This window comes from Bubalus kerabau, unplaced genomic scaffold (assembly GCF_029407905.1).
Source record: "Bubalus kerabau isolate K-KA32 ecotype Philippines breed swamp buffalo unplaced genomic scaffold, PCC_UOA_SB_1v2 scaffold_38, whole genome shotgun sequence".
NCBI lineage: Eukaryota > Metazoa > Chordata > Mammalia > Artiodactyla > Bovidae > Bubalus > Bubalus kerabau.
Genome location: NW_026577892.1, coordinates 244,582 through 266,102, shown reverse-complemented (window position 1 = coordinate 266,102; position 21,521 = coordinate 244,582). Strand labels below are relative to the sequence as shown.

Sequence of the window (21,521 nt, the reverse complement as noted above, 5' to 3'; positions counted from 1 at the left end):
CTCAGGCCAGCTCTGCGTGTGAAACCAGGTTAAAAGCCCAGGGCCCAGGGCCCCAGGGAAGACGTCGGGCTGCCTCACTTTTCCGAGTCTAAAACTGGGATGACGACCTAGGGCTTTTGGTGACAGAGTGTGTGGCTCTAAAGCACATGTTCCAGCTTTCTTGCGTGTTTAGCTTAGGTGTTGTGAGTGCATTGCTGTTCACCCCATGAAATCACGTGTACAACATCCTGCTTTGTAACTGGACTTGTATTGTCTCTGTTTTCTGTTACCACCCATTGCATGTTAGCTGCATTGTTAGTCAGCTTATAATTAAATTAACCGCGAATCATTTTAGCGGCCTGTGAAGTGGTAACTAGTCCATTTTGTGGTCTTTTGACACACTGTTTTTATAATTTGCATCATTGGCTAATTAGTTGATATTTAAAATTCTTTGATGATTTCTCTGTGGTTTCATGCTTGATTTCTTTCCGAATATTTGGAAAAGAACAGTTCTGCATGTTTTCCTTGCTGTTGGAGTTCTCTGACAGTGTGTCTGCTTTCATCATTGGTTTTGATTCCCTCTCTCATCCTGTTGTCTGCTTAGTCGTCATGAATCCAGATCCCCCCCCCCCAGCCCCCGAGGCTGTAGTTTACCCATCCATCTCCCCTCCCCCGTCCCCTCACTTGCTCTGGTCATAGCCGTGCTGTGGTCCACAGCGTGTGTCCCCTTAGTCAGGTTTGTGCTTTGTCTTCATGTCTCATTAAATGGTGTTTTTCCCCCATAGCAGTAAGTTGAATTGGTGTATCACTATGCAGTTACAGGAGAAGGCAATGGCAACCCACTCCAGTACTCTTGCCTGGAAAATCCCATGGACGGAGGAACCTGGTAGGCTGCAGTCCATGGGGTCGCACAGAGTCGGACACGACTGAAGCGACTTAGCAGCAGCAGCACGCAGTTATAAGCATAATGTATGTAGATGGATCCTAAACTACATATCATGTATAATTCATAAATGAGATTGTGCTTACATAAAGAAATGATCCTCTTAAGTGTAGAATTAGTAGAGTTTTAGATATGCAGATGACATCACCCTTAAGGCAGAAAGGGAGAGGAACTAGAAAGCCTCTTGATGAAAGTGAAAGAGGAGAGTGAAAAAGTTGGCTGAAAGCTCACCATTCAGAAAACTAAGATCATGGTATCTGGTCCCATCACTTCATGGGAAATAGATGGGGAAACAGTGTCAGACTTTATTTTGGGGGGCTCCAAAATCACTGCAGATGGTGACTGCAGCCATGAACTTAAAAGGCGCTTACTCCTTGGAAGCAAAGTTATGACCAACGTAGATAGCGTATTCAAAAGCAGAGACATTACTTTGCCAACAAAGGTCCATCTAGTCAAGGCTATGGTTCTTCCAGTTGTCATGTATGGATATGAAAGTTGGACTGTGAAGAAAGCTGAGCATCAAAGGATTGATGCTTTTGAGCTGTGGTGTTGGAGAAGACTCTTGAGAGTGAGTCCCTTGGACTGCAAGGAGATGCAACCAGTCCATTCTAAAGGAGATCAGTCCTGGGTGTTGATTGGAAGGACCGATGCTAAAGCTGAAACTCCAGCACTTTGGCCACCTCAAGTGAAGAGTTGACTTATTGGAAAAGACTCTGATGCTGGGAGGAATTGGGGGCAGGAGGAGAAGGGGACGACAGAGGATGAGATGGCTGGATGGCATCACCAACTCAATGGACATGAGTTTGGGCGAACGCCAAGAGTTGGTGATGGACAGGGGGTCCTGGCATGCTGCGATTCATGGGGTCACAAAGAGTCGGACACGACTGAGCGACTGAACTGAACTGAACTGACACAATATCCTTTCTGTGTTGGTGCTTGTATTTAAGACTGTAAATCTCATCAGCTTTTGCACAGTTAATGTCTCTATTAGACTCGTTAAAAAAGTATCTTCTATGGTTAATAAAATGTAAAGACTGCACCTGCTATTGTGCTAGCTTTCATTCTTACATATTTTCACAGGGAACTTGCTTTAATGAATTTATTTTGAGAAGTTTTAAATCAAATTCTATGTCAGGATTTTACATGAATGTCCAAGAGGTGGTTAGATTTGTTCAACGTTAAACTAGGTATTATGGTAACTTCCTCATCAGTTAAATTACTAATTTAAAGTGTAACATGTTTTTGATTAAGAGAAGCTAACTTATAGAGAGATTTGGCTGAGAATAGACACCTGTTAAGGCCCTTTGTTGTACAGAATGCTGTGCTTTAATAAATCATGATGTTGTAATAGAATGGTATCTTCCTGAGTAATAATTTTTAGTGTTTCTCTAGTAAATCTCGAATAGCTTATTTAACTTCTGTGGTCAAAAAAATGTTCTGTTTCCAGTCACATTTCTCTAAATCTTCATGTCACTTACATGTTTGCCATCATTTTTGCTTTACTGTATTTGCCTCTACGGATTCTTGAAATTTTAGCTTCCAAGTCGCAATGAATCTGGTTTCTCTTCATTTCTTTGCATGCACCTATCAGCCTAGTGATTTAAGGAAGCAGCGTCGAAAGGTAAACTATTGAGTAATTTAGCAGGCCTTTGTTTCTCTGTGAAGTATTGAAGAGTCCTTATCGTTTAACGTGAATGAACACTGTGTGGTTATGTCCTGGTGAATAATTGACGGTTTAATGGAAGTGATGAAACTCACCCACCACTTAAAATGTGCTGATGGTTCTGTTGGAAATTGGTCATTCGTTGGGACAATTGTAACAGTGTGCCTTTCTCCCACTTGTTGGCCTTCTGGTCATCTCATGCTTGTTTATAATAGACATAGTATTATTTATTATTTTTAAAAATTTCTGTACTTATGTTTTTGGCCGTGCTGCACAGCTTATGGGATCTTAGTTCCCCAACCAGGGATCAGACCAGTGTCCCGGCAGTGAAAGTGCCAAGTCTTAACCTTTGGACCACCATGGAATTTCCGCTTAGTGTTTTCATATAAGAAATGACTGAATCAGAGCCATAGATGTTAGATTTGCGGGAAGCCAATTTAATGATGGTGGGTAGCAGTGTGCAGGAGACTCTGTGTGCCGGGCACGTGCTTTCCGAGTCTGTCATCTCATCCCCAGGTGAGGTCCAGTCTACTGCTATCCCCGTTCAGCAGACATAGACACTGAGGCTTAGCGAGGCCGGGCACCCTGCCCAGGCTCTCACACCCAGCAGCGTGTGCAGACTGGTCTGATCAGAGCCTGGACACTTAACCGTGGTGCTGTCCAGCCCGCTTTCCTCCAGAGGCTCTCGTGTCCATCACGGCATCCCTGATGGAGGGAGCATCAGGAGGGAGCTCTCTGCCTCTCCCCTCGGGTCACTTGGATGAGCCCCTGTTGTTGGAGTCCAGTGCCCCAAGGGCTGGCCTTCCTTGTCCCTCTCTTGCTCCCAGCCCGCTGGCCGAGCACTCCTGGGCCTTCCCGCAGGACTGGGGTGGCCGTGCTCCAGTTCAGGCGGCTCAGTGCCCGGGAGCCCTTCTGCTGGGCACAGCAGAGCAGCGCCGTCCCCCTGGGGTTGGTGACCTGGGCGTGCCGCTCGCCCGCTCTGTGGCCTGCTTTGCCCTCCTGTTCAGCGAGGACACGGCACTGCCCTTCCTAGCCACATGTGGCACCAGTGGGGCAGCTCCCATCCTGGGGGAGGGCAGCCAGGCTGCAGACCCAGAGGCCTTCCTCAGGAGGAGGCCCGGGGGAAGGGGCTGGCCTGGGCCCTGACTCCGAGGCAGGTGTTTGTCTCCACTGAGTCCATAGTCAACCCAGGTGTGTCACTTCCCTGCTCTGTTGGTTGTTGTTTTCTGATTTTTATAAATGCTTCTTTTAACTTGAATTTGAGATTGATCCCTGTTCAGTTCCATGTGGAAAATTTCTAGCCTTTGTAGCCTTCTGTTGTCTGAGGGTTCTTGTTAGAGCTCAGGGGAGGGAGCCCAGTTTATCCAGCTGCTGTTAAATGAGTTCAGCTGTATTTTGCACTAAGTTACTTTGTTGTCACCAAGCTCCTCTGGGGCTGCACGGGATCAGTATTCTTTACAGAATCCCACCAAAAAGGCACAGGTTAGTTGGTTAACACAACGCACTCATTGTTTATAACAATACATGCCATGCATGTTTCCTAAAACCTCCCCAGGTTTAGCCACACACCAAAATGTATCAGTGAGACCTGTTTGGACCCTGCAGGGTTAATCTGTTCCCACACTGTCTTCCTTTCCTCACACCCAGGACCAGCGGAAACGCTGGGAGTCCAAGAGAGATCATCTTCTTCTTTTTTTTTTTTTAATTAGTTTATTTTTTAATTCAAAGATAATTGCTTTACAGAATTTTCTTTTCTGTCAAACCTCAACATGAATCAGCCATAGGTATCCATATATCTCCTCCCTTTTGAACCTCCCACTGCTCTAGGGTGATACAAGATCATCTGTTAGTGAAGACCTGGGGGCGCCTTATGGAAACCACTGTGAGCAAATGACACTCGAACAGCGTGTAAGTACTTCAGTGGGTAGTCCCCAGTCTGTATGTTACCGAGAAATACGATCCAGGCACATGGTGTTCGCGTGGAGGGGTTAGGTACCTTTTCTGTGTTTCCCTTGTTGTCATGGGTTCCAGTAACCTGCATCATCACTACAAATGATCTTGGATGGTGGCACAAGCTGTGTCTTTTTCTCCTTCAAACAGAAAGGTCTGGACGGCTTTGCTGAGAGGTTTTGTACTCTAGCTGTGGTGCTTCTGAGCAGCATCTGGCGATGAGCACAGTCCTGTCATCAGGGCAGTTCATGCCGTGCAGGATCCACGGTGCCAGCATCGCTCTGCTGTCCTGCCCTACAGGGCCATCTGGTCGCTGGATTCCAGGGAGGGCCGAGGCCGACTGCAGGGAGGCTCCCGTCCGGGGTCTCTGCACTCAGTCAGATGCTCTCGCTGCCCCATAGCCCCACTTTTTTTGAACAAGACAGTCCTTTAAGATGGCATTAAGGTATAACAAGGGTTTTTTTGTACTTGGGGGAAAGCATAGCTAATAGATTTTCAAATAAGTTTCTGGTTATAATGTAAAGCCTGTGTGATTGCCTTTTTCAGAACAGTCTATTGTTAGCCAATTTGACACTTAGCTCACTCCCTCAGCTGCCAGCTTTACGGGAAGAGGTAGAAGATGACAAGACCGCCCTCAGATGTGAACCCTCGACCCTCGCCTGGCCGCGGTCCCTTCGGCTGGGCCGCCTGCACACGGGGGCGCTGCGCACAGCCACCCACGAGGACCTCAGGGACGCCCACAAGTAAGCGGCCTGTGTGTGCGTCGTCAGTTTCAGGAGCCCTGCGCCTCTTGTCTTGAAAGAGTTGCAAGGATGATTTTAAAGGAATACCACTGAGTTCGGTGCCTGTGTTTAGTGGTGAACTTCAGGTGCTGGGGAAGAAGAGCTCAGTGACCTCAGTGATTTTAGAAAACGTCCATCTCTACAGATTGACTCCTGTGGGAGCTTTCTTCCCGCTCTTGGTAGAGGTCTGCCCGGCCTGGGGCACGTTCCTGACGGTGACGGCCCCGTGCCTCTCGGGTTCGCTCTTGAGGGTCCCTCCCTTTCCTGCAGGGGTCTCCTCTCAGGAGACCCTGTCCCCTCCTGTGACTGACACTGTCCTCATTCAGACCACCACTTGCTGAGCTCCCGTCCTGAGCCAGGCAGCACTCGATGGAGGGCACATGTGGTCACCTGACCAGCGGCCCTGCACGGTGACCGTCGCTCTCCTGCCACGGCCGGGGATGGTTACCCTGTGGGAGGCGGGGGGATCTACCCAGAGCAGGGGAGCTCGTCTTCTCCTGGAGCGTCGTCACCTGCCGAGCAGCGACCCTAAGGGAGGGTCAGAGCGCCCTCTGCACCAGCTGGCCTGGAGTCAAGCCCTCCTCGCGGGAGAGCTCGAGGCAGAGAATCTCAGCTTCCCAGTGTGGTTGTCTGACGCCGGGAGCCTGCATTGCTTGTGTGGAGTGTGGTTGGTGAAGGAGACTCCAACTGTCAGCTGCGAGGTTGAGGTGCGGGTGTTGCTGGGTGCCCGTTTCTATCAGTAGCTCTTGTGGAGGGGTGTGTGTTTGCACAAGGGTGCCAGTTAAAGGTCGTTTTCTCTCCCCGAAGCTCCACAGGCTCTCAGGACAGCCCCGGGAACAACCCCAGCAGCAGCACCAGCAGCCAGGGCTCGCTGCACAAAGCCCCAAAGAAGAAGGGCATCAAGTCCTCCATCAGCCGCTTGTTTCGCAAGAAGGAAAAGGGCCGGCCTGAACACCCCAGCAAGGAGGCGTTAGGACCAGGTGGGTGCTTCACCGTTCAGAGGGAGGAGGGCCTGCAGGCATCTCCCTTCTGTGTCTCCCCCGTCGTCCCCACGAGGCTCCTGTCAATCACGCTGGGGGTCCTCCTGGGAGCAGGAGTGGAGGAGGCGTCTGTCTTCTCAATGGGTCTGAGATGATCGGCTGAGTTAATGAGTGGATGGTTGGGTGGATGGATGGATGGATTAGTGAGTGGTGGATGGATGAACAGATGGCTGGCTGGATGGGTGGATGAATGGAGCATGGAATGAATAAAGCAGATGATTGTACTCCAGTGCTAGAAACATATTCTACGCAATTGATTGAGTAGGAGCTGGGCAATGATTGTTTCATCCTAACAGTGACATGTGTTTGGAAACGGCCTAAGTGGTCCTCAGTGAGGGGTGAGGTACAATCTGTGGACACCCCACAAGGAACAGCCCGCCCTCCTTCCTGCCACCTTCCCCATCCCCAGGAGCTCATCAGGGGTTCTGCCCATGCCCCCACCCCACCCCACAGCCACACAGGTCCTCCTGGGGTCCCCTCATCACACAGGGTTATCATCAGGCCCCCATATCACTCAGCTTCCTCTCCTTGAGGACAGACAGCATATGTTCCTGCCTCTTCAGCCACAAATTTGTTGAGTCTTGTTTGTGCTGGGTGTGGGATGTACAGGGGTAAGTAAAGCAGATGTGGTCTGGAGCACAGCTAAGTGACAAGAGAGAAAAAGGAGCAGATTATTAAATGCTATCCCTATTATTAGTAAATACAATGCATAGATGGATGGTGCATTGATTATGTACCAGATGCTGTGTGCGCCTTAGCAAGCAGGTGCTGCCCCCTCCCGATTCACAGAGGAGGACACAGTGACAGTCACGTGGTTAGGGAGCGGTGAGGGCAGGTTCACACCCACCCAGTGGGACCAGGCACTTTGCCGAGCCCCAGCCACCTCTCTCGTGGATGAAACAGGAATGAGATGGCTCTATGGCATGATGGTTCAATGGACATGAGTTGGAGCAAACTCCAGGAGATAGTGAAGGACAGGAAAGCCTGGAGTGCTGCAATCCAAGGAGTGGCAAGAGTCGGACACAACTGAGCGACTGAACTAAAACCTGAGCGTGTGCTAACCTGCTTCAGTCGTGTCTGACTCTGCGACCCCAGGGACTGTAGCCCGCTAGCTCCTCTGTCCATGGGATTCTCCAGGCAAGAAGACTGGAGTGGGTTGCCATGCTCTCTTCCAGGGCATCTTCTCAACCCAGGGATCGAACCCACATCTCTCGTTATCTATTGCATTGGCAGGCAGGATCTTTACCCCTAGCGCCACCTGGAAAGCCCCAGTGAATGCTGACAACTAGAAACGCAGAACATAAGGGCCGCTCCTAAGTTAAACTGGAAGAGCAGCAAGCACAGGTTGTAAAGAGGAAAACACACGATGAGCGACAAGAGCGCCAACAGAAACAAGGGATGCGTTCACCCACATAGAGGAAATATCTGTGCCATTCGGAAGAGGAGCCCGTCAGCCCTTGGAGGGACAGCTGGAACCAGAATGAAAACCGAGGCCATGGTCAGCAGTGCCCACCACACGGCCTGGGTGGCGTGGTGTCACTCACCGGGCTTCCTGCATCCCCAGGGCTGCTGGCAGTAACCTCTCTGAGTGCCAGGCCGGGCAGCGTCCCCGAGTGAGCTCAGGCATCACCGCTCTCCTTCCAGTGCTGCTCTGGGGCCCTCTGTGGGCGGCCACCCTCATGCCCTGCCCTGCTACTTGCTGGGGCCCGGCTGTCCCCCTGGGATCCTTTCAGCCCTTGAGCTTGGGTGTTCCCAGCCCTCTGCCACACCGGACTGGGACGCAACTCAGGACTTGGGCTTGAGATATCAAGGAGACCGTGAATCTGGAAGGACACCACCCTGGGGCCTGTGAGAGAGCAGGAGAGCAAAGCCCCTACGGGGAGGAAGCAGAGCTGGGGAACGTGCACACAACCTCCACTGCCTCCTGCACAAGTGCCTTTTCTTTGTCTCTCCTTGACCTGAAACAAACGCCAGCTGCTGCTGCTCCGCAGGTGATTCCTAAAGATGCACCTCCTGCCAGAGCTATTGTCCTGCTGCTCTGGGGCTGCCTGAGTGTGCTCAGGAGTACCAGACAAGTTAGGGCTGCCACACCTCATACTGGAGGTGGGGGGCCTGATACTGGGGAAGGGTCGGAGGTGGGGGGAGGGTCTGAGGGTGGGGGAGGGCCTGATGCTGGACTAGGGCCGTGACGCTGGACTGGGATCTGATGCTGGACTGGGGTCTGATGCTGGACCTAGGGTCTGATGCTGAGGGAGGACCTGATGCTGGACTAGGGTGCATCATTCGGGTCCCCGTCAAGGTTGCCCTCGGACACCCCGCCCTGTGACCGATGGCGAGCCTCGACACCTGCACTTTGTTCCCACCCTCGGCCCGCTGCCCACGCCTCAGCAGCAGAGGGGCCCTGTCCCCGCAGATGCTGAAGTGATGGAGCCTCTTGTCTCCGGAGCCAAGGGAATGAACACACCGTCGGGCGCCCTCTAGGGACACCTATGCTTCCGCCTTCTGGCCTTTCCATTGCATCCGTCCGTTTCTCTTAAGAGAATGTCCGTGGGATGACACGGGCTCCCATTACCAGCTCTGGTCTGTTCTCAGTGAGAGTACAGCTTACCCTCGGCACTCTTTATTGGCCCTGGGAAATTTTGCTTCAGTACTTGATTGAAAGAAAGCAATAAATAATACTGTGATAAAAATAGTTCAAAAGTAGACTGTACATACTTTGTCACATATTCGGGAAGTTCACAAAAGATTAATAGGAAAATAGAATGATAACAATGAATTGTACAAGTAAATTAAAGGCGGAACCCACATGTAAAGAGACATGCTGTCTCTGTCTACCAAGATACCAGCTGCATAATAAATATCACACTGTGACCTGAACGCATCTCTTGCTGGCTTTTTTAATGTGCTGCTGAAAAAGTAAAGATTACATTTGCTATTTATACAATCCAGAATGGCTATGTCATCACAATCTAAAAATGTACGCCTAGGTCCATTCTTTACACATGTTTACAAACATGTAAAAAGATGATTTACATAAAAATAAGGCCTTTGTCAGAGCTGCACTACCCTGTCTGTCTGGGAAGTGGCACCTTCACTGTCCAGCTCGATGGCTCTGCAGCAGGTGCAGGGCATCGCAATTGGTCCCCAAAGAGTCTCACGGGAGAGGAGGGATCCGGGTCCACAGAGACTAGGTTACAGGAGAGATCTTCATAGTCGTCTTCTAGGCATCCTTTCAGCCCAAATTTCATTAGAAGCTCACATTTAACACCCAGTACCTTTAAATCACTTCACGCTGTGGACAAAAACCATTTCTTGCTAGAAAAAGTACAGTTTAGGCCAGTCATTAACATCCACCAACAATTGGTTGAAATTAAGTTTGCTTATTTCAGAGTGATTGTTGGAGAGCTTGGTTACATTCTGGAAGGATAATAATGCACACCGTGTCATGATGATTTTACAATCTCAGGAAAACCCCTTCTCTCATGGTTTAACATTGAAAAACAAGAATAATGACAATAAATGCATCATTTACAAAAGCCCTGTGTTTGTTCATAGGATTTATACAGACAAGCACTACAGTACATTCATTTGAAAGACTGAAACCAGGTATCAGAACATGAATGGATCTGAAAGGATATTCATAGCCTGAATATACAAGAAAAAGGAAGTAATTCTATAAATGAAGTCATAAGTTTACATAAATATCAGAAACATTAAATTCTAAAATATTTTTTCTCTATGGTCTTCATGAATTTTTCACTAATTAAAAACCCTGTAATATCTTCGGATCCATGTAACAAGTATTAACAGAGTAAAGATGACATCGAGTTCAAAATGTAGTCTTTGTTGTATACTGGATGCTGTATAAACATCTGGAGAATTCGTGCAGGTAAACTGGAAACAAACACACAGAAAAGTCAGTCCTGGGTTGGCAGCTGGTGCCCCAGCCCCTGCCCCTCCTGACACCCCCACCCCCTACCCCATTTGGGGCTTCAGCTGCTTTGAGAATTCAGAGAAACATGGAGGACCAAGCAGATCAAGGAGAGAACTCTGTGGCTGACTTGATTCTGACATATAGCTAAAAGCTGCTGGTAAAAAAAAACCCTCAAAAGCCCAATCCAGCTTTCTAGCTGAGATGTGAACAGGACAGAGCAGACAGCCTCCTGCCCTCAGAGTTGCTCGAGCAGGGCTGGGCCCCAGGGCCGGACCCACCAGAGGACCACCCAGAGCAGCACCTGCAAGGGAGGGTGGCCCCTTAGTGGCCGCCGAGCCCCAGATGCCGGTGCACCTCCGTGTGAAATGCTGGCCTCTGCACGGAGAGGTCCAGGGCAGGGCAGCCTCGTGAACCCTGACGGTCTGGGCCCTGTTCCCTCCGAGAACGTGCACGCAGGGCGTGGCCGGCAGCACTGCCACTGTGGGAGGGATACCCACGCGTCCCTATGCGAGGGGCCTTGGCCATGCTCTGACCACTCCGGCGGCAGTGGGGCACCAAGGTCACGTTCTCTGCTGTGAGGGTTCTCCCAGGCTAACCTCCGGAGACCCGCTGACCCTCCACTCCCTGGGGCGTGGGCTCCGTGCCCCCGCAGGACCAGGCCGGCCTGTACTCACCCCGAAGCACATCAGGAGCAAGTCCTGACTGTAGCAGAATCCAGCCCCTGCGTTCCCGCCACGCTGCCTGGTCCCATGAGCGCGGGAAGAAGGGTGCAAACACAGAGTGCGGTTAGTCGTGCAACGTCACATGGGGCACGAGGACACACAACGCACACCCGCAGCAGTGCCCACTCCTACTGAGGGTCTGGGGAAACTTGTAGAGGGTGGATGAGCTGGAGAGAGCGAGCCTGGAGGCTGCCACGTGGGGGTCCCTGCCCCCCGGGGTGGGGGGAGGGCGGTCAATGGCACATTTGATAACGTAAACGTGGTCATGGGGACAGATACTCCACATCGGCAGCTGCCAGTCTCTCCTTAGACCTAGGGATTCACAGAGGTCCAGATTCACAGATTCCACATAGTCTATTGTTATTCAATTTTACACTTCCCTCATTCCCTCAGCTGCCAGCTTTACGAGAAAGAGGTACGAGATGACAAGCCCACCATCAAATGTGAGCCCTCGAGATCAGACGAGATCAGGCGCGTTCAGGGTGGTATGGCCGTAGACGGAGGCGGCTGCCGCCGGGCGCCCTAAGAGCCCTGCGCTGCGCCTCCCTTTCGCTCTGACCTGCCGGTCGGGCCAGCCGGCCGCACCTCTCCCCGGGGGCGCGCGCTGTACTTGAGCCGAAGGACCCGCGACCAGACTCCGGCCGGCCAATGCCGCCACGCCCCCGAACACCGCCGCCCCGTGGCCAGCAAACGCCTGGCCAGGTTCGGCAGCCCGGAGGGCTTCCAGGACCCCCAGCGGCATGCCGGGCGTGCGTGCGTGCGTGCGTGCGGGGCCTGGGGGGTGGGCTGAGGGGCGCGGAGGTCTCGGTGCCCTCCCACCCCGGGCCTCTCCAGGCCCGGCTGCGCTCGGCGAACCGGGCCTCCCCGGATCCCGTTCGCTGCTCAGGGCCGTGCGGCCCAGAGGTGTCTGGCTTTCGGACCCGCCGCCACCCGCTCCCCCGCGGCCCGCGGGCCTCTGAGCCTCCTGTGGGCCTAGGCGCAGCCCAGCCAGGGCCCTGAGCGCCCATCCTGCTGGACACCTGCCGGGTGCCCAAACCCACCGGGAGCCACGGAGGCGCAGTCCTCCCGAGCGCCTCAGTCCCGCCCCTTCGCCCTACCGAGGCCCCCCCCCCCCACTTTCCCCCACGCCTCCGGACAAGCACACAACCTTCCTGAGAGAGCAAACGAGCGACAGGCAGTCACACGGACAGACACACAGACAGTCGACAGCCCGCCGTCGCAAGCTCGTCAGCCAGAGCCATAGCACCTGTGAGAGGCTGGGGCCAGAGGAACGGACGGGCCGCCGGGTGTCAGGAGAGACAGAGGCAGAAAGAGATGAAAGTTCAGAGACAGACTCCAAGACTGCGAGAGGGAGATACAGACAGACAGACAGACGCATGTGCGCGCGTGCACACACACACACACACACACACACACACACAGGGAGGCAGAGACAGATGGAGACACAGAGCGAGTGACAGAGAGACAGCAAACAGGAGACAGACAGGGGAGAGAGGATGGCATCAGATCTGAGACAGACACACTGGCACAGCCCGTGACGCACCTCAGAGGAAGGCCACACGGAAGAAGCAGCTTCCCCAAGGGAGGGGGCGTCAGCCTTGGGCCGGGCCCCGGCTGGACGCGGTGCCCTGGGGCTGGCGGTCACCCGTGGGGACCCCAAGACTTCCTCGAAGCCGAGGTCTCAAAGGTCCCCTTCGGCCTGGCTACCTAAGGCGAGACCCAGCCCCCACCCCCAGGCCAGAGGGTGAGTGTGTGAGAGTGTGTGTGAGTGTGTCGGTGGGTGAGGGTGGGGTCGGGTCGACTTGGGGCCGGGTGGATACCCAGAGTGGAGGGGGAGGGTGTGGAGGCCGGGGGTTGGGAAGCTTGCGTGTCCTCTTGCTGTCTCTCTCTCCCTCTTTCTCCGTCTCCCTTACCTGTGGTTTCTAGCTCTTGACCTGTCTCGGCGGCAGGGTGTGTGTGTGTGTGTGTGTGTACCTCCAAACCCAAAGCAACTTTCTATGGAGACATAGTGAAGGGTAAATGCACTCTGACTCATCTGATATATGAGTCTAAAACACTGGACATGTCTGGACTCAAACTTCCAGGGCCGCCTTCCTGCCACCTCTGGCAAGCATTGATGGTGCCACTGTAATCCTCTAAAGGACCGAAAGTCCTGTACAAGTCCAGACATCTGCTCTGTACAGTCTCTGCCTACAGTACAGAAAAGTATAGAACAGAATGACACATTCTTTTTTAATTGTACAGATGAATCAGCTGCTATCTGCTGCCTAGTCAACATGGTCAACATGAGGGAGTCAAGCAAGAGTTCCAAATCTCTTGAATGTGGCCCTTGGAAATACTTCTGCTCTTAGTTGCTCAGTTGTGCCCAACTTTTATGCTACCCATGGACTGTGGCCCGTCAGGCTCCTCTGTCCGTGGCATTTCCCAGTCAAGAATACTGGAGTGGGTTGCCATTTCTTTCTCCAGGGGATCTTCCCGACCCAGGGATCAAACCTGAGTCTCCTGCAGGCGGATGCCTTCCCATCTGAGCCACGATACAACTAATTGCCTAGTCAAAACACAAAGAAAAGAGCTAGTGTTCTACTAAGTGGAAAGATGATTTAAGAAACGGAAGCTTTCCTTTGTTGGTATATTTAAATCTTTATTTAGTTATATTTTATTTTTCCGATTAAGGCTACTTGAACAAGGCAATGGAGAAACCCCAGAGTTGAAAAGCAATTGACTTTTTAAAAGAAACATGTGGCAGGTGAAACTTTCTTCATTTTTTAGAGTTGGTTCAATGCAAAATCTTTATTCGACAAATATGACTCTTGTGAACTTTATTTCAAATCTCCACGATGAATCACTAAGGCATCAAGGAAGAAAGGAGTAGAGGTGGAGAAAAAAAGAGCAACCTTTCCCCTTGGCTCCATCTCAACCAGCTGCTTAGTTCCTTCATCTCATGGACTACCATCTGGGATTATCTTGTTTGTCTGATTTTTGTTTGGGGACCGTTTCTAGTCACAAGGCTAGAAACAGTGGAGGGGGGAAGCCCTTCTTTCCATTCCACATCAGACCCAGTGGGCAGTCCAGGCCCTGCCCACTGCATTGAGTCTGTAGCAACAGAATCACCAGTGATGCTGGTTAACAATGCATGTTCCTGGAATCCACTCCATTCGCTACTGACTCTTTGAGGTGGTGGTCTGGAACCTATACCTGGAAACTTTCTTGATGATTTCAAATCACACCAAAGTCTGAGGACTATGGAAGATCTTCACATTTCTGGAAGAGCCGCACACCTCCAGAAGGAACCACAAGACTTGCCTGAAATGGTAAAGGTATAAGTATTGGACTGAAAGTTGGAAGGTCTCCACCTTTGCTATGTAAGTAAAATGATCTTTCTTTGAAATGAAAATGGATAATACTAAAAGTTCACATTGTTCTAGAGCATTAAAGAAAAAAACCCTGAATTATAGAAATCTGATGTACGAGTTCCTGGAAAGCAAGAACCTATATTTATTGATATGTCTTCATGCCTTAGATCATGCCTTGAATATAGTGTGCACATCAACAGAAGAAAGAAAAGAACTGGATGGACAAAGATACAAAGAGATCAAAAGTGCTGAGCCAAGTGAAAAGTTGAGGCTTCACAGAACTTTTCTGTCTTTCACACACTGAATAAATATTGAGCACCTACTATGAGCTAGTAGGCATGTAATATGTTTCTGGAAATAGAATCCTGAGAGAAGACACAAAGTTCCTTCTTTCCCTGAGACTAATCTAATGATAAATAACAGGCAGATCCTTTGAGAACTTCTATAGGGGCCTCTTCCCTCACCAAAAACTGGGTGTCAGAGAAGGCTTTTCAGACTAATAATTGAGTTGAGATCCATAGGTTGAACCAACGTAAACCAGGGTTGAGATGCAGGAAGAATTTCAGGCAGGTAAAATAGCATCTTGGAAGGCTACGTGACAAGGAAAAGAAATGAAAAAATGCCCTATGGGATGGAACCAAAAGAGTGCAGAAGGCATTCCAGTGAAAAGAAATCAGAGAAGAAAGTAGGGACCAAGCAATGAAGGGATTTGGTCATATCTTCACTATGATGGGAAAATACAAGAGCAGTTGGAGCAGGGAGGTGATAGAATTGCATCTGCATTTTAAAAAGGTCATCTTGCTCCACATCACTCATGATTGGACAGACTCAACTCCAAACTACAACGAGGTACCATGTCACATTAGTCAGAATGGTCCTCATGGAAAAGTCTGTAGATAACAAATGCTGGAGAGGATGTGGAGAAAAGGGAACTCGCCTCCACCGTTAGTAGGAATGTGAGTTGGTAGAGCCACTATGGAAAAGAGTATGGAGGTTCCTGAACGATCTAAACCTAGAAGTACCATATGATTCAGCAGTCCCACTCCCAGGCACATATCCACCAAAAGTATAACTGAACAAGATACATGCACCATCTGTGCACATATATCTGTGTGTGCACGCAGATGCGCGCGAGCTCGGGCGTTCGCCTGCAAGGATGGGGGGGTGGGGTGGGGGTGGGGCTGGGGGTAGGGCTGGGGCTGGGGCTGGGGCTGGGGCTGGAGCTGGTGCAGCCCCCCGGGGATTGCCTGAGGCACGCCAAGGGAGCCCCAGACGGAGACCCGCGGGACGGTCCTCTGGTTTCCTGGAAGCCAAATGCAGAGGGGCTCGCGGGCCGCGCGGAGGCACCCCAGGTCTGCAGCGGGAGTCGGTGCCCTGGCCACCCACCCCCAGGAGGGGTTGGGGTGCGGGAGCCCAAGAGTTGGGACGTGGGGGCGGGGGCTAAAGGAGAGGGAAGGCAAAGAGCCTACAGCACCCGGTATTCCCAGGCGGTCTCCCATCCAAGTAAGAACCAGGCCCGACCCTGCTTAGCTTCCGAGATCAGACGAGACAGGGCGCGTTCAGGGTGCTATGGCCTTAGACGGAGGCCGCTGCCGCCCGGCGCCCTAAGAGCCCTGCGCTGCGCCTCCCTTTCGCTCTGACCTGCCGGTCAGCCATTCCGACTACAAGTAATTTTACTCCTTCCCCTTTCTCTCCCTGCTTTCTGAGAGTCTCTCTCCTTCCATACTCGATGGTGTAATGAATGGATGCCTTAGATCATTTTCCCTCAACATTTTTTTCTCTTTATTTTTACATTGATTTCTATGAATTCATCTTCAAGTTTATGGATTATTTCTGCCAGCATCTCATATGTGCTATTGAACCTATCAATTTTTCATTTCAATTATTTTAGTTTTCAAATCCAGAATTTATGTTAGTTTCCTTTAAAAAAAATAATTTGTAGCTCTTCATTGGGTCTCTCTGTTTGTTGACTTAGTATCATACTGTCATCTAATTCTTCAAACATGGTTCCATTATTTCATTTTGTAGTTATCATTATTTTGATATTTTATCTTTTGACCTTCATACTGAATTTATAAGTGATATACTTATATGAGTTATCAGTGGTATGTTATACAAATGCTTTACTCACCACCATTACCACATTAGAGTTTTCTGATTTTAACTGTATACTTACCTGTCCCAGCAGGTTGATAAAGAGTCCAAGCCTAAAGCCCCTTTAAGGAGGAGGCAAGCTTGCTTGCTTTTTCACATTCTTTGGCCTAAGACAAGTAGGCATTGTAGGGAGCAGTATCTCAGGTTCAAGGACATTCCTCTTTTTGAGCTTTGGATGTATGCTATAGGAAAGGGTCTGGGCAAAACGCTCACATCCTTGAGATGTTTTTTGTCTATTCTCAGAGGCTAGTTGAGACGTATATATGGCCCCACTTAAATTAGTGAGCCCCTTCTGATGTCTGTGTCAGAAGCTTTTTCTGTCACCTTCACTTTAAATAAAATATACACAAAGCTCTGAATGACTGAGACTGTCTTTGGCCCCAGAGTAATATCTTCTTCTTCAGACACCATGAATCCAGTGGCATCGGTCACCATTGACTGCTAGGTTATCATCTTGGGGGCTTGTCCAAGATCTTCAAGACAAGGTAAGAACACTCAGAGTTGAGATTCTTTTGCTCGTTTACTGTGGTCTCTACTTTACTATGGAGAAGGCAATGGCACCCCACTCCAGTACTCTTGCCTGGAAAATCCCATGGGCGGAGGAGCCTGGTAGGCTGCAGTCCATGGGGTCGCTAAGAGTTGGACACGACTGAGTGACTTCACTTTCCCTTTTCACTTTCCTGCATTGGAGAAGGAAAGGGCAATCCACTACAGTACTCTTGCCTGGAGAATCCCAGGGGCGGGGGAGCCTGGTGGGCTGCCAACTCTGGGGTCTCACAGAGTCGGACACGACTGAAGCAACTTAGCAGCAGCAGCAGCAGCAGCAGCAGCAGCAGCAGCTATTTTACTAAATCAGAAGCATGTGGACTGAACTTCTTTTCCCCAGTCAGCTTTTCCTGGTCCCTCTGACCATTTCATATCTGCTTGGGGAATTAAAGTTATTAACCTCGTGTGCCGGATTGTAGACTTTCAAGGGACTTGCAATCCATGCTGTTATTGTGCTTTTCTAGCAAGGCCCCCATTCCAAGTTTTACAGGACACTGCAGACAGGAGCACTTTAGGGAGCGAGCTGGAGCTCTAGCTCCAGGGACATCTCTCAGACTGGAAATCACCATCCTGACCCCACAGACACACAGGCAAGTTCTTGTCGTGGCTATGCCTCTGGACTATATGGATTGAGGCATTGCTGGTGAGCATGAGATTCCTGAGGACACAGATTGGGACACCCCAGATTTGGGCAGATTGAAAGCGCATTGGGCTTCTTCCCTTAGTAGCGCTAGCTCTTAGCAGAGCAGACGAAGCCCTCCAGTGGCTCTTGTCTCAACTCCTTAGGTATTCTTTTCGTACAGTCTGAGGGACAGGAATCAAAAGGATGATGTTGGCACTCCATGCATATGAAGGATTAGTTTTTCCTCGCAGGCGGGCCCTCCATCGCCTCCTTTGTTATTAAATAGACTCGTGTGGCCACTCTCAGGAGGATGTCTTGGGTTTTCTGTTCATCCCTTTATGACTTGCCACTTATACTGTTATGAGGAATGTGCGCAGGTACACAGAAGTTGGGTGTTTCCCCTAGTGGTCTTGGCTCGGCGAGCATCCGGAAAACTACTCTGTTCCACCCCAGGTGGTGCCGGAATAAAAGGGAAATCAAACCAAGGTTTTAATGGTGAGGACCTGGACATCAATCTGGGATGCCATCAGGTCTAACCCTGGTGCATCTCCACCATGCCTGGGTGGTAGAATGAGGGGGGGTGGGAGTAGGACACCTTCACCTGTAAGAGACAGGTTAGCTCTGGCCAGAGAAGGAAGCTTAGGTGGAAAATCAGTCTCCAACCCCGTCTAGAGCAGGGGCAGACACCTCTGGTAGAAAAAAGCCATGGCACTGGGCACTGCTTTTTTCTCTCTTACAGATGGGGCCTAACAGTCCAGAACCACCACCCCCCCTTGAATAATATCTTGAAAAACTGGGATAATTTTGATCCTCAAGGCCTAAAAATCCCTTATATATGGGGTTTCTTTGCTTTAAGAGACGACCTCACCTGCCCAGAGAGATAATCCCTGCTGGGACATCTTCTCGATCAGTCTACCCCTGTCATCAGAGCCAATTTGAGCACTCTCTGGTTTAAATTTTAGCTATGAAGCTATGACTACATGAAGGAGAAATGACATTTTGAACCCTGAATGGCCATGTGTATTCTTTAGACTCCGGAGAAAACTAGGTAAAATGGAATCTTTTTGAAATTGCAAAACTGGTTCCTTTTGCACATGTAATTACTAAAAGTTTGACTTGTGAAAATACTCTTTTGGGGAGCTCTGATCCTGCCTGAGAAACAGAAACATGCCTGGGGAAAAACCTGAGTTAACTCTTATCATGTCCTTGAGATACACAGCCCACTCGATCCGGGACTCCAGCCATGAGCTGGAACTCAAGCCAAGAAAATAAAAGGGACAAAGAGACAATTTAAATTTCAGGTGGAAAACTGTGAGGTTTCTGTCTGTCCAGATTTGTGTGTGTCTCGGTGTATGTCTCCATCCTTGGAAAAAATTGCTAAAGGCTAAGTGGTTCAATGAGCTCTAATTAATTGGCCTAAAGAGAAGTAAGTGCTTACAAATCAAACAATTCTAAATTCAAGGAAATTAAAGTAAATGAATTCGAGGCTTGTGTGAACTGGGAAATAATCATTATTGTATTGATACATGATACTGATGTTTGTTTATTGATCTAATTAACAGAGACATTGTGCAGATACTTTTATAAATGATATAACTTTGGGTGATTTATCCTTACCAATCGACAGAATGATGATGTAAAGTACAAGTCATGGTTTCTGAAGAAAAGTAAGATGTGTGTTTTTAATAAAAAGTAATAAGGAATGGAATTACATTCTATTAAGGAAAAGCAAAGTAAGTCTAAACGTACAGGTGGCTGTCCTCTAAGTGGACAAATGAAGTGACGAATACAGAAAGTGCAAAAAGGTGTGTTGCAAGTGAAAGAAGAGTTTTGTGCATGCTACAAGTTTGTTAAGACATTAAACTGCCTTTGAAGTCTTATTGTGACTATGACTAAGTGAATAACTATTGTTTCACAGTGAATATAAGCTGTTACCAAACTGGAATTTGGTTTTCTCTCACTGATTAAAAGAACAAAGTTTTCTTGGAATGTGGCTTTTGATAACAGACTACAGCACATATGAACAAAGCTCATTCTGCTTCTACAAAAGTTAACGCCTCTTCAGGGAATTTAAAATGGATTAAAAATGGCCATAAACCAAAGAGTTGGGGCTATGAGAGGTCCAACGTGGCCACTTGGCTTTTCCTGGCTCCCTGACAAACCTCATTTTTATTTGATAATGCCTTTCCTGGCTTCAGAATTAATATCTCAGAATAGAAAAAATGGTTAAAAGGTGCTTTCCACAATCTCCAGTGATCAGGGCACCCACTTTGCTGGACAGGTCATACAGACATTCACAAAAGCTTCATGAGTTTCTTCGAGACTACTGCTTTCACTGATGTCCTTGGCCATTGGGCAAGGACAGCAGAACAAAGGGATCAATTGCATGGGATGGAGTAGACTGCTAAATATGACCGCAATTTTCACGACTTTTTGTCTGACATATTGTTGATTTTTACTCTGTGTTTTCAGATATAAAGAAGCACTTCTCCTCGAGTTACTGGTCATTTAAAACAATCTAGTGATTTACTCCTACGGGTAAAATTATACCTTTTTTCTCTCTGCCTCATTCCTCCAGAAGCTGGAGACACTTGGGTTCTGAACAGCCTTCTCAGGTAAATAAAAAGACTGTCTCCCGACATATACAGAAATCTCAACGTATACTGGGGAGCTCTAAAAGAAAAATCCACCTAACTGATGTCAGGCCTATGGCATCTATTATGTTTCACTGAATATTAAGTTCCAGTTTTTTAAGTTAAGGTCTGTATTTACTAAGACGCACTCCTTAGATAGTTCCTTGTGGTTATGTTACATTGCTAAGAGGTTTAATTAAGTTGTTAAAAAGGACATTCTGAGTTTGTTTCTAAAGCTTATCTCAATAACCAGTCTTTGAATCAAGATCAGATGCTCAGGATCTACAACCACGATATCAACAGCAAGCTATAGTCATTTAGCAAACTAAGTCAGATGACATGGAGATGTCACTGGGCTACACCTACTAGAAGTTCTTGACCTAACTTCTTACTTATGATTCTACTATTACTGCTATCGTTTTCTATATTGCCTGTTTCAAGAAGTGTTGTTCCTTACATTATCAAGTGTGTGACTGAGCCACTAAGTGAGTCACTGTATGACTTAGCTGGAAAAAGAAGAGAAGTGAAAAGCAAAGGAGATAAGGAAAGATATAAGCATCTGAATGCAGAGTTCCAAAGAACAGCAAGGAGAGATAAGCAAGCCTTCCTCAGCGATCAATGCAAAGAAATAGAGGAAAACAACAGAATGGGAAAGACTAGAGATCTCTTCAAGAAAATTAGAGATACCAAGGGGACATTTCATGCAAAGATGGGCTCGATAAAGGACAGAAATGGTATGGACCTAACAGAAGCAGCAGATATTAAGAAGAGGGGGCAAGAATACACAGAAGAACTGTGCAGAAAAGATCTTCACGACCCAGATAATCACGACGGTGTGATCACTGACCTAGAGCCAGACATGCTGGAATGTGAAGTCAAGTGGGCCTTAGAAAGCATCACTACGAACAAAGCTAGTGGAGGTGATGGAATTCCAGAGGAGCTGTTTCAAATCCTGAAAGATGATGCTGTGAAAGTGCTGCACTCAATATGCCAGCAAATTTGGAAAACTCAGCAGTGGCCACAGGACTGGAAAAGGTCAGTTTTCATTCCAATCCCAAAGAAAGCAATGCCAAAGAATGCTCAGACTACCGCACAATTGCACTCATCTCACATGCTAGTAAAGTAATGCTCAAAATTCTCCAAGCCAGGCTTCAGCGATACACGAACCGTGAACTTCCAGATGTTCAAGCTGGTTTTAGA

The 21,521-nt window shown here is 49.0% G+C and overlaps 1 protein-coding gene and 1 pseudogene across 1 annotated transcript in view; one reads left to right on the top strand and one right to left on the bottom strand.

Annotated features, from left to right (window-relative positions):
* Positions 1 to 21,521, top strand: part of LOC129640714 (liprin-alpha-1-like) — a 57,871-nt gene that overhangs the window by 17,139 nt on the left and 19,211 nt on the right. The window lies entirely within an intron of this gene.
* On the bottom strand, positions 15,829 to 15,947 carry LOC129640731 (uncharacterized; annotated as a pseudogene).